Below are 13,201 nucleotides of genomic sequence, written 5' to 3'. Positions count from 1 at the left end.
TTCAGAACTCCAGTGACAGGTAACTTGTTCTCAGAATAATACAGAAAAACACTGATATGTTAAATTAAGACGATAAACAAGTCAAAATTCGTATATTTGTGGCAGGTGCGTCAAAATACCTTCCAACCAATTGACGACATCCAGTTTTGATATGTCAATTTGACTTTTCCACAGGTTAATCGAATAGTTAACTTAAAGTTGAGTGACAACTCCATCTTTTGTGGCATTGTCTTCAAAACTGTTGTGGTGCGTGCTGCCATCAATCTCGAAATAAAAACCCCATGCATCATCATCATCATCATCACGTTGCCATTGTAAGCAATTTAATAATAATTTTTTTATTGCCTATTCGGAGCCATTACAAAAAAAAAAAAAAAAAAAATTTTGTTTGTTTTTTAATTCCCACTAAATTATTTGCACCAAAATGTAAACTTTAACCTATGAGCCAAAAAAATATATTCGGCTATTTAGGAAAACATTTAGCTTATGTAGATGTTTCAAATGCTCCTTTTTCAGGTTTTATGCAGTGTTAAAACGTAAAAGACAATGTGAAAGTGTAAAATGTTTTATTTAGATGTTTTATACTGTGCAACAGTCACAATACAATAGCTGTCAAAAGTCTACAATCGACCAAGACAAATGAACACTGAATACATCAAACTGTTTCTAGAGTGAGCAGTGGATTGTATTAACAATTACTGTTTGACTTCTTCGGACAACATTCGTGTATGTAATAGCCATCTTAAAAGTATGTGCATGCTACAGGCCTGGAGCATGACCTCGAGAGCAACTGATTCGTTGTAAACTGGTAAATCTATCCGAAGCGACACAGTGGAGTCAATCGCAAATTAACAGCACTAACTTGAATACGAATAATAAAAATCCGTACATTGGCAAGAGGTTAAAAATTCGCTTTCTTTCTTCCTTTGAACACCCTTTTGTCCTTTAAATTTGAACTATATCTTTTTTTTTTCTTTGATACATTCTCAAAAGCCAGCTTAATAGCCTACACCAGGAATGTTAAGGAACTACCCCAGAAAGCCAAACTAAAATCAAAGTAAATGTTTTTTATCATGCTTTTGAAGAACATAATAATACACACGTAAAATACAAGCAACACATAATGTCTAAATGTGTTTCTGAAAGTAAAAACATATATATATATATATATATATATATATATATATATATAAAAGGGTATAATTCAGTCAGTTCTGCAAACCATTTCGTGGCTTTTCGGAAAATGCCACAACCGTTCAAAATGCTATGCTCACTTAATGTCGTTAAATGTCCTAAATGCCAAATATGACGTTCTCACACAAACTTAATTCCAGCGATATGAATGAAATGCGTAACTACGTTAAAGTTGCATGTGTAATATATTGTTAATAATAACAAAAAGATGGGGACCTAAATGACACTACGTTGGCATGTAAATAGCTGGATTATATCTGGCGTTGGCTTTAACATGTTGTCACTTTTCATCCCGACGATGTGGAAGATCCATTCAGCGTTGTCTTTCTCACTTTGTTTCCAAAGCTGAACTGTCGATTTGGACTTGTCATTGTGATGCCATTAATAGGATTGGACATATGGGTGAAATAAGGTTGTGAAGGCTGAATCGGTGTGCTTGGACTCGGTAGTGGTGTGGAGGTGGATGGAACTCCAGCGGGACTGCTAGCTTTATCGCTGGCTGAGTCGCTTTCAGAGCGGTTTGGGTTCACGTCAACTTGTGGTTGAGTAATCTTTATTTTTTTGCAGCTGGGCCGCACGCGGTATTTCAGAGGCAGTGGTCCATTCTATGTAATGTGAGAAAATAACAGAGGGTAAGTTATCATTGAACGCTGATAGGTTACCAAAATTCTCAATCCCCCCAAAAATAAATAATTATCAGCCCCTATAAACAACTATGCTTTGAAATTCCAAAGCAAGACAGAAAAGTATAGTCTACCTGGTTGGTAAAATTATTCAGTTTGTAGTTACATATAATACTGCATTTAACACCATAAAACTTCAATAGTGGCTTCATTTGAGCACTTACTCTTCTCCATGTGTAGATGTAGGCAATGTCCATTAATGTGTAGTAATCCTTCAAAGGCTCATCCTCATACATAACTTCAATCTATTAGAACAATTAACAATAGTATTCAAACAAGCACCAAAACAATGTCACACTGTTTTGCAAGATCAGTAAAACATAAATAAATATTCATGAAAAATATCTATTTGATGAAACCCTAAACTGTATTACTGAAATAACTTATAAACTAAAAAAAAGAAATTGCCATCTTCATATACACAACATACACTACCTGGAATGTAGGAGGTATATCCATTTTGCTTCTCAGAAATTTCCTCAAGTGCATCACAGTCATGGCAGCAGGGCACTGCAAGTATCTTTTATTATTAACCTGTGCAGACAAACATTTTTTTAATACAGCACAGCAAAGACACTAGCAATAATTAAACTTAAATGATGAAAGGATGCACAATGGTTTGCACACACAAATACATTACTCAAATTTTCACATTATTCCCCATAATCACAAAATACACATATCAACAGTAAACAAATGCAGATTCCAGATATCAATTACCTCGTCTTTTTGCCTCTCATCTGTGCTGCCTTGCAGCTGGGCTCTGAACAATAAGTTTGTAAAATAAGCATAATTAAATTATAACAAATTCGATTTTAAATACAATATCTGTATCATGAATGCTACACTACACATAACAGAATCTGTCACTTTAAATTGACATTTTTCCAGAATAGTTTTGTTAAGGGGTTGTAAAAGTTAAACTGCACAGAAGAATACACTTGATAACAGAAGTCACTAACATATGCAAGCACATACCTGTGATCAAAAAACTCAATTGACAAACTGATAATCTCATCATCTGTGATGATTCTCTTGTCTTCATCAGCGACTTCCCCTCGATCTTCGTTAGATCCATTTGCAACTTTAAAAAAAAAACATACAAAATACATAATGAATTAGACAATGATTTAAACTCATCAGACCAAACAGTTGCGCAACAGTTTGTTCAAATATTTACCCTAACAATGTAACAAATATTGTTGAAAAAGACTTACTATCAACTGAAGGATGTTCAGCATAAAAATCTCTCCTACGCTTCATCTCATCTGCACAGAAACATAAATGTTTACATCAGGGCACACTCCAATACGCACAATTAATTACTAACAAAATGACATGGATTTCCATTTGTGATTAACTTACTTTTGAAAAGGCCAGGAACCAACTTGTATACAATGTCCTGTAGAGTTTTGTCAGACCTGAGGGTGATTGGATGATTGTCAGGTAAACAATTTTTGCAATAACTATGCAATTTTGACTATCCTGCTGCAATCAACTTAAATGTATGTTTTTTCTTAAATTACAAAATGACAGATGTATGCTTGCAAATCAGTCAATTTGTACACTACATATCTATTTGTAAGTAATTAAAATATTGAACAGTGATTTTAAAGGTTACCGAATATTGAGAAGTGGCTTTGTTTTGTGGACCTGCACATCACATACGGGACAGAATTTACTGGTTTCCAGGTAGCGGACAATGCACATTTTACAAACTGAGGATCAGACAAATGTCACAAAATAAACTACACATTACCTTGATGTTACATGACATACACATTTTAGCCATAATAACAGAAAAGTGTGCAGCCAACCTACTCACATGAGTGCAAGCATTCTATGATTGTGGTTGCATCTATGAAATATCCACCACATAAGACACACATCAAGTGGGGATTGAGCTCTGTAATCTTGATCCTAGTTGTACGATGCATCGTCATGAGATAGAAAAGACCCTGCAGGAGTATCAAGAAAAGATGAACAAATGTAGGCTACTGCCAATAATAGCAACTGCCAGAAGGAAAACAATACAGACTTTTTGGCTCAACCTTTTTTGAGCCTTCAACAACAGAAGAATCTGATGGGCTCTACGTCAAGTTATTATGGGGGATGAGAATAATAACTGTATTTCGTCCAATTGAATAAACAGACAACGACAATAAGAATTTTAGGTCACCTCTTCAACACAGGTTAGGTGTTGTGCAATCGCACCATTGCTTTATCGAGCGATCATCTAAATGCAATAAATTCGCCAACATGGCACAACATCCCTTAATACAATCAAATGCATACTTCCGTGATAAGGAGAATACACCTGGCGAATACGTTTTACGGTTTCTATAGCAACTCAAGCCGCATAACATGGCGGAGCCAAGCACTGAACGCACACATTTTTTATATAAACCATAAATATTTCAGTAAATTCAAAAGTACAGACAGCGAAAGGCCATGTCGGTGATGTGATGTCTGCTCCATTGCCCATGAACTGTCCTTGCATTAACACGATACCAGTTTGACATATTTCCTTTGTTCACAAATCATTTTCTGAAACAACCTATTGTCAGGACATTCACGGAGAGTCGAAAGTAAGTGCTTTGAAGTGCTGATAGACCTACAGTTGCGGGAAAAAACGCAAAACCTTTTAATGCCTTGCACACAGTATAAGCTGAAGTTATAAAGTTATATCAAGTTTAAAATGGGTTTTGAAAAGTAACTTTGTTGGTTGCCATTTCAGAAAATTATGCATTTAAGGGTGCTGCAATATGAGCATTGCAGTTAGACATGAAGCCATCTGACAGATTTTCATGAACGGGTGAGAAAATTTTTAGAGCCTGGCACCGGGTTGAGTCAAGATTCATCAACAAGCACAACAGATCCATACACACGTATAACGTCACGAATAGGCACGTCAGTGGGGCACCTTTTAAGACAACATCGATCTCGGAGAAGAAAAAAACGTCAGCTTGTGCATCCTTATCAGCTAATATATACGATTTCTAAGCGTTATATGGGTGATTATGGTGAAAATGTAGTTTTTTAAATATGATTAATTTGGCTACATCAATGTCATACCAGTTTTGGAATTTCTTAAAGCATTTTTTTTGTTATTGATGAATATATATACATTAATAGATGATTAAGTAAAGGCGTTCGTGGTCTCTCACTAATTTAGTAAGACATGACATCCACCATTCAAAAGGAAATCACAGTCATGACGGATCACTTTGCCCACTATGAACATGTTGTCTAACTGTGTGTGGACAGCACACTGACAAAATGTAGGCCTAATACTGCATTGTTTGTTCCTATTGCAACCTGCGTTTCTTTTCAGTTATAAAACCAAATCACTTTTTGAACTCGGTCAAGACAAATGGCATTCTTGTTAAATCAAATAAATACACATACATAATATACATATGTAAGATATAGGCCTATGTAAAAAGGGGAAAGAGTCCCAGAAATTGAACAACTAAAAAGCAGTAACAAAGCCACAGCATTATCTTCTTTGTGCGGAGTATTTTGATTCAATCTGGTATCATGCTGAAATTCCACCAGGCTAAACAGATCTCAGAAATTATGACGTAGTCGTCACTATTCCATAACACATCACTAGGCTACAGATTTCGCCTTGACATACTTCAATGTGTCGTGACAGTGATACCAAAACAGGCAAAATCATTCACCCTATGGGGAAAGGCTGTTCTTTCTAAATCAATCAATTGAGGCATGAGCCAATTATTTTAATTATAAAACAATTAAGAAAACAACCCACAGTAAAAGTCAAATATTCTAAAATATTTTCTACTCGTCATAGCAGGCTAATAACACAAAGCATAGCCATGTGTCCGAACACATCTAAATATGTGATAATAGCCTAATTCTGGAGCTTAAAATATTATTTAACTTAAAAGGTCTAGAATATGAATCAATGCCTGTTTGTCAAAATCCAACAAACTGCCATAATGTCCACAAAAACCTTATGCAAGTTATTTCTATGTTATATCAGGATTTTTCAGGTCAGTTGGATGAATCGCAGAAACCAATAAAACATTTTTTTTTTTATCAGGATAGCCTACCCAAGTTTATAAACGTGTGTTGTTTTATCAAGCACACATCGTTAATTGTTTTATAATTAAAATGATTGGCAACAATTGAATGTCTGCTGTCAAACACTGAACGCTTAGCCGTGTTCATCCGACAATATGACAATGCTGAGTTACCGTGTAAATTTAAGTTAAGAAAACACCCAAATAGGATCCATTCAGTTCAACAATTACTTTATCGGAACGTAAACATCGTACGGAGCGCATATCTATAAAATGAGATAACTGCTCAATGATAGAACAAACAGAAAATCCTTTGGAAACAGCCTCGCATGAACAGTCGACCCATCTCATCTGCGATTTTGCGTGCACATCAGGCTTCATTAATAACTAAACCGTTTTATTAAACCTGTACCAACAAGCAAACATTATAATGCCAATAAACGAATATCCTAAAACTAAATACGAAGCATTCGCGCAGCACTACGAAATATTCTTAGATATAATAACTCAAATCTGTAAGCACGCGGGGAGACGGAGACAATGTTACGTGCGCGAGCCTGTCAGTTCCCGCATCCATTCGAACGCGTCTCCATTTTAAGCTCACAAATACACAAATACATTAACAGCACTGGGTTTGAAAATAGAGTTTGGTAAGCCACGATATCGAAGAACACATACCTTACAGAGCTGGGGTGAATATTCGAGTCTGGAGGTGGTTAGACAATGAAAGTTGGAAGTCGATCAGCAGAAAATGAATATGAGCCAAGCGGCCATCTTGAAAAGGGCTGCAGACGCTGTCAATTGCAACAAGAGAACGGCGGAGCAGAGCGCATTTCAATAAGAAAAAAGAAAAACGCACGGTTCTCGATGTGCGTGCCTTGCTCGGTTGCAGCTTTGTGAGAGGTCTTATATTTTTACCTCGCGCTAGTAAAACGACCAGGCTGATGCGCGTATTCTCTAGGCTAGCTCCTTCTGTCGGGTCTTTGAAAAATGCTGTGCTGATGGTTCACTGGAAACTGACACCGTCCCCAAAATGGCTTGTAGTTCGACCGCCCCGTTCATCACGTGATCTAAATCCTTAAGGGTGGCCTGGGAATATGTGTCGGTGTATTCAGCTCTGCTGAAGGACTGCATATAACAAAGAATTACGTTCCAAAATCTCTTTGACCGTTGTCCAGTTCCTACATTTTCACAACAGGCTAATTTCCAATCGGTCAGCTTTGAACCGTGAATCTTCCATCCATAGAGAGGGGTTATATTAAACTAAATAGCGCGTAGACATTTAGGAAGAAATCCGTGTCAACCAATCACATGCTCAAACATGGTATGCCAGATACCATTCTGAATTTATTCATACCAGGCGGCGATTGTAATGCCGAGAGGCAGCACAATATAATACGAAGTCTGCGCACGTTCATCATGGGTGTCTCCTCCAATATACAGTGCCGTATACATCTACAAATAGACTCGGTAATAATACCGTCCAGAATAATTCCTCATTATAAGAATGAATCACTTGTATTTATATTCTTGGGCTGGCTATAACGTTTTGTTAACCTTTGTAAAATAGTCTGTATACAATGCGTTGTTTGTATCGTGTAACATGATCCAGAGGTCAGATATTAGCCAACTGATAGTACAAATTCTTTATCTGTATCTATATATTCTGATATCTAGTAAGCATAAACAGTGAATTTGCAACAAAGAAATCTTACCACTGAACCGTCATAATTACAAAAAAAGGCAAGATTTTTTTTTTAATCAAATTGGATTTTTATTGTGAATCTTAATGCGACAGCACGTTAGTCAACATGTAAAAAGAACACCAATAATACAAAACAAAGAAATCGGTGTTGCATTGTTTCCGGTGGGCTGGAGAAATTGCACGTTTCCTCGTTAAACCTCAGATGCAGGAATCAAGATTGAGTTGCCCTCTCGAGACTTTTTGCCGCGTCCTTCATTTTCCCAACCAGATCCTAAACACAGTTCAAACAACCAGTATATATCCACAATTAAAGACATGTTAGTTCCAAACTTTTCCCAATTTCTATAGGCTAGATATATGTGTACTGCAACACGGTTTAAAAAGTAATATCCAAAGTCTGATGCTGTCATTTAAAAGGTACCAAAACAGTTTTTAATGTAACTATTTCATCTGGCTAAATCTAACAATCTATTGGTGTGCTAACGATCCCCTTGGTGTGCCTTAATCCCATGAAAATAGACGAGTAATGCATTAAAATGGGGTGGATTGACACTCTCAAACGAAAAATAGGGTAGTTCTGACCATTAAACACATGACATTAAACGTTTGCATGGAAAACGAAATGTTGAAGCTGATCTTTTACAGTATATATCAGTTATTTAATTTACCGTGGTCAAAGATTAATAATTAATGTTGGTGGTATGGCAGAACTTCTCCCTCTCTCTCTCTCTCTCTATCTCTTGCCAAACCCATCTAATAACAGTTGATCGTCGCTAAATTGTGTTTGGAAGTATTGGGTACCTTTAAAAAAAATAATAACTGCTATAATGCAGATGCATTTGTTTTATTAATATTATAATTTAATCTTTACCCTTAATTTTTTACTTTGCAAAGCTTTTTTGGTTTCATTACGCTAAACTTGTGGGTAAATGCAAGCTAAAAGGATGTTTTTTAAAGGGATGTTATGTGACGATGATTGAGTGCACGTGAATTTTATGACTTGATCTTTCGGACAATTCACCTTTGTTTCACCCCAACGACAAACACAGGCATCTGTGTAATGACTAAGATAATAAAATAGCGGAGTAGGCTTCTCCAACGACAGAAACCCCACAATTATTATGTAGAAAGATTCAGGTATAGGCTATATCAATTAAGTGAGGAATGCATAGGAATTTAAAATTTAATTCTGCGCATCCCAATTGTGCTTGCAGTGATTGTTGAGACCGAGATTTGTTTAGATATTTTATATATTACAAAAATAAATAGGAAGGCCTAAATATAACATTGTAGGCTAGTAACTTCTAAGCAAGATTTAAAGGCTATCTTCATATTGCTTATGAGATGATACAAATAACATGCATGGCTCGCGTAAGCAAACAAAAGCGCACATTTTACGCAGAAATTTACAAAACGTTTTAATCAACAGATATATGCTAAAGCATGCCCTGCATCTTTTAGCTAATCCTGTAACATGCCTTTTATAATTGATCACTTAAATGTTGATAAATCAAAGTTCCCACGTAGTTCAAAATAAATACCTGAAGTTGCTCCATGGTGCAACTAAAATTTATTTTCGAAGAAGAGCCATCCCTCTGCAAAAGTAAATATGGTTTAGTCAAAGTGGAAAAAATAAGAGAACAACTGTTGCATATACTTTGGACACATGACATACCTCAGTGTTCAAGGAAATCAGGTAAGATGGTTGATTGACTTTATGTACATGGCTATTCTGGCGAGAGAAACAGTTGAGACCACTGAGACCATATTAATAAAGCATTAGTAATGCTGACTAACATTCAAGTAACAAGACACAAATGAGTACCTTTATACAATACTCAAGGCGCCATGACGCATCAGTTATATGAGGAGGACATGTGTCAATGCTGGGGGACAACACAGATATTTAAGAAAATAATTAAATTAACACCACACACAGTTCTTTGCTCCAATTATATAATATTTATTAGGAAGACATAAAGTGTCATTTATTTAATGAAAATTATACAAATTCATGTGCTAAACAAATTAGTATTCCTTTAATAAATACAGTAAGGGATGCACAGATTTAATGCATGGATTATACATTACATTGAAAATGTCTCACCTTGACAACAAAGATTCCAAATTTCTTTTGTTTTTCTAAAGAGAAAGAGAGAGACAGATTTTAAAAACTAAACTTTAATTGCATTCAGAGGTTAATGAGCACTGGGCACAAGACATCACCTGGTAAGAGATATAAAATGTGTCCACTCTTTCAATAGGGAACCTGATGTCCTCAAGACAGGAGCTACAAGGGCAAACGATATTTTAAGAATGGACAAGCAATGTGAAGAACAGAAATAGATTAAGGTTAAGAGCCATCTTCTGGATAAGATCATCTGTGAACATGTTACCTAATTGTTGATTTATCTGCATTTTGCTTAACTCCTTCCAGAATGAAGGTCGTTGCCGCGGTATGACAGTGTTTCAGGACAGTCTGATCGATGTGCTTCAATTCTGGGTGACCTGCATAGATTAAAACATTGCTCTCAAAAGACACGACTCTCTCTTTCGCGCGCGCGCGTAAGAGAGAGACATGATGATGCTTAGAGGATAACTAGCAGGTGAGCTTTCTAAAAAGCGAACTTCATTGCTTATTTACCTAGATGAATAAACACGCATTAATTGCATGAATACTGTTGACAAGTCAGATAAATACTCAGACTAGTTCATTGTAATTCATTCAGTTCTTATGGGAAAGGCTGCATTGTTGATATATGTTATAGCACCATAGCTTAGCCAAAATGGCTAAGCAGAAGGTTCATTGATATGCACTAATATGTTTGTTATTCGGCACGTCACAAAACAAAGACGACACTTTCAGTTAGCCCGTGCATTGAGGCTAGACGACATAATCTGTCGAGTTTTACATAAAAAATACAGCAGCAACGGCCACCGCGCAGCCTGTGTGACTTCCTTTTTGTATAGAAAGCACCGGAAGTAATGCAGCACAAAGAACAAACTACAATCTTACCTAGAATTGTTTCACCGCAAGAGGAGGCGAGACTGTCGAATGCGACCTCGGTGAATACCGTAAATGATTTCAGGTCGAAAAGATTTGGATCAGCAAGCGTTTGAAGCCCTTTCATCACAGTCTCCGACAACTCCATTTTGAGCAGACGCTTTAGACTCAGTCACATGAGCGCGTCAGCTGATCTCAAGGCTTGCCCGTATATACACAGACACGGTATACTACAGCAGATAGGCCTACACCGCTTATAGTATATGAACGTGCGTGCGTGTGTTTAATACCCAGATTCATTTTTTTTACTCAACTCATAACTGACGACACATGCTCCGAATTACCACTGATGCATAACCTGTCATAAATTCAGTTAAAAGCTAACGATGTAACTGAAGTAGAAACCCCCCAATAGGTTTGACGACCAAGTAACTAGCCTACTTACCAGGTATTCTTCCTATTCAACAATTGAAATGTGTGCTTTACATTATAACTTGTTTAACGTCATATTAACGTCTGAATTGTCAAATTGATCAATTTGTCTTTTTGATGAGTCACAGGCACAGCGAAATTGACAACTGGAAACTAAAACTTGCATTAAGTCATGAACATCAACACCTCTTTTATTGGTCTACTACAATGCTCATGTTTTCAATCTTCAACGTAAATATGAAAAATCTTATGTCATCTATAATTTCCAAAAATGCTTCAAAGTAGCTGTGAGAATTTACGTCATATAAAACGCCCTCGCGCAAAATCTGACCCTTTAAATCAGCATTTGGTCGGGTGTGGACTTTAAGATTGCAAATCCTTTTAAAAATGAATGGGTTGGCAAATCATATAGGCCTACTAGTAGCTATATACGTAGCTAGGTTTTTACAGATTGGTGAATGTCCTTGGATCATTTCTGGACAAAGCCTTCATCAAACCCATTTAAAATATATTTAACACTTTATACCATAGCACCAAATTAAAACTATTTTAGGGCCCCCGGACCAATTTGGGTTTGTGGTGGGGATAATATCCAGTAAACATTTTAGATGGATATTTAACAGTGCTAATTCATAATTTGTTAATATTATTTTGATTAAGCAATACATTATTAAAAAATATACTATGCCTAAAACCAAATCAATTATACATGTATAAATGTATGAGTATTTTGTGTTGGTCATCATAACATTTGGGAAATTCAACATTTGGGTTGTTCAGTCTATCCTGAGATTTTTCTGCTCTCAGGTAGTTTTAGAAGGTCTTAACTTGCTAATGATATAACAGGAATAATTTGGTTACAATGTCCATTTTACTTAAAAAATAAAATTTCTTAGCTCATGCTGATAATTATGAAGGGACATTCTAAACTTCTAGGCAACCCTTCTAGATAAAGTTTGAAAATATAAATTTAACACATTTTGTCAGTTTTTCAACATATTTGTTGCCTTTTAGCTTTTGATTTTTTTAATTCATTGTATCCCATCTATACATGTCTTTATACTATTTTTCATATATATGTGTTGTATGATTATAATTTACATGCACAAATTGTTCTATTTACAAAGATTTACGTTGATACTCAGAACACACGCTAAATCGGTACTGTCTCTTTAAATAGATAATGGCACCTGCGCAACAGGTGATTTTGTTCTTCGCATATTCTTTTGGTGGCTTAATGTGAGGACAATTTCACATCTCATGGACTTTTGAAAATAAAAATAACATTTAGGCATCATAAATTAACATCTGATGGTAAATTTTGCACTGAAGTAAAATATGTTTATATTAATGAGGATGATGTTGACATGATTTGTCACTTTATTAAGCAAGCATCTGATTGTTGTGTTTAATGACAATCATATAATGATGCAGTAATAATGTTACAAACCACCTGGTGAATATTTCCTTTTTATTTTATTAGCAAAAGATATCATGACGTCAGAGTCTTGCAATGTTTTATTCAAAGCATATGTTGGACGTCAGAGTCTTGCAATGTTATTAGAATATATATACTGTGTGTGTGCGCGTGTTGTGTATAATGATAATATGATGGAATATCAATGAAGCCTTTCTGTGGGCCCCTCCAATGGGGGGTAACAGGGCCCCTGTTTCTCAGGTTCGCCCCTGGCTGTCCCTCACCTTTCAGTCTCAGGAGGTCATTGCAATGGTTACTGATATAAATTGTTGAATTAATTAATCAATAAGTCAACTTAGTCTGTTTATTTATATATTGCATAGTAACAACGACGTTTGTGAGCTTCTCAGAAGACAGTACAGCAAATATTTGTATTCGAATGCATTTATTTATTCGTTGATTAATTCATGAATTTAATTCTCACTGTTATTGGGCTATCTAGCCTATATTTACGACTCAATATTTAGGCTATGGTTCACATTTAGTGTTGTTTAACAAAGTGCTACATCTATTCACAATATCACCAAATTATTAATGTTAGCCTACACACACACACACACACACACACACACATACACAAATAAAGAAAGAAAGAAAAGAGAAGAGAAGAAAGAAAAAATCGCATGCTGTTTTAATTGTTATTGAATGCTTGGTCAA

At 35.8% G+C, this 13,201-nt stretch overlaps 1 pseudogene; it reads right to left on the bottom strand.

Moving 5' to 3' along the window:
- Positions 1 to 460: 460 nt before the first annotated feature.
- LOC127642470 (polycomb complex protein BMI-1-A-like) lies at positions 461 to 10,805 on the bottom strand (annotated as a pseudogene).
- Positions 10,806 to 13,201: the final 2,396 nt, after the last annotated feature.

This window comes from Xyrauchen texanus, unplaced genomic scaffold, assembly GCF_025860055.1.
Source record: "Xyrauchen texanus isolate HMW12.3.18 unplaced genomic scaffold, RBS_HiC_50CHRs HiC_scaffold_636, whole genome shotgun sequence".
NCBI classification, from domain to species: Eukaryota; Metazoa; Chordata; class Actinopteri; order Cypriniformes; family Catostomidae; genus Xyrauchen; species Xyrauchen texanus.
The sequence above is the reverse complement of the archived record's forward strand: the minus strand, read 5'-3'. Positions and strand labels throughout refer to the sequence as shown.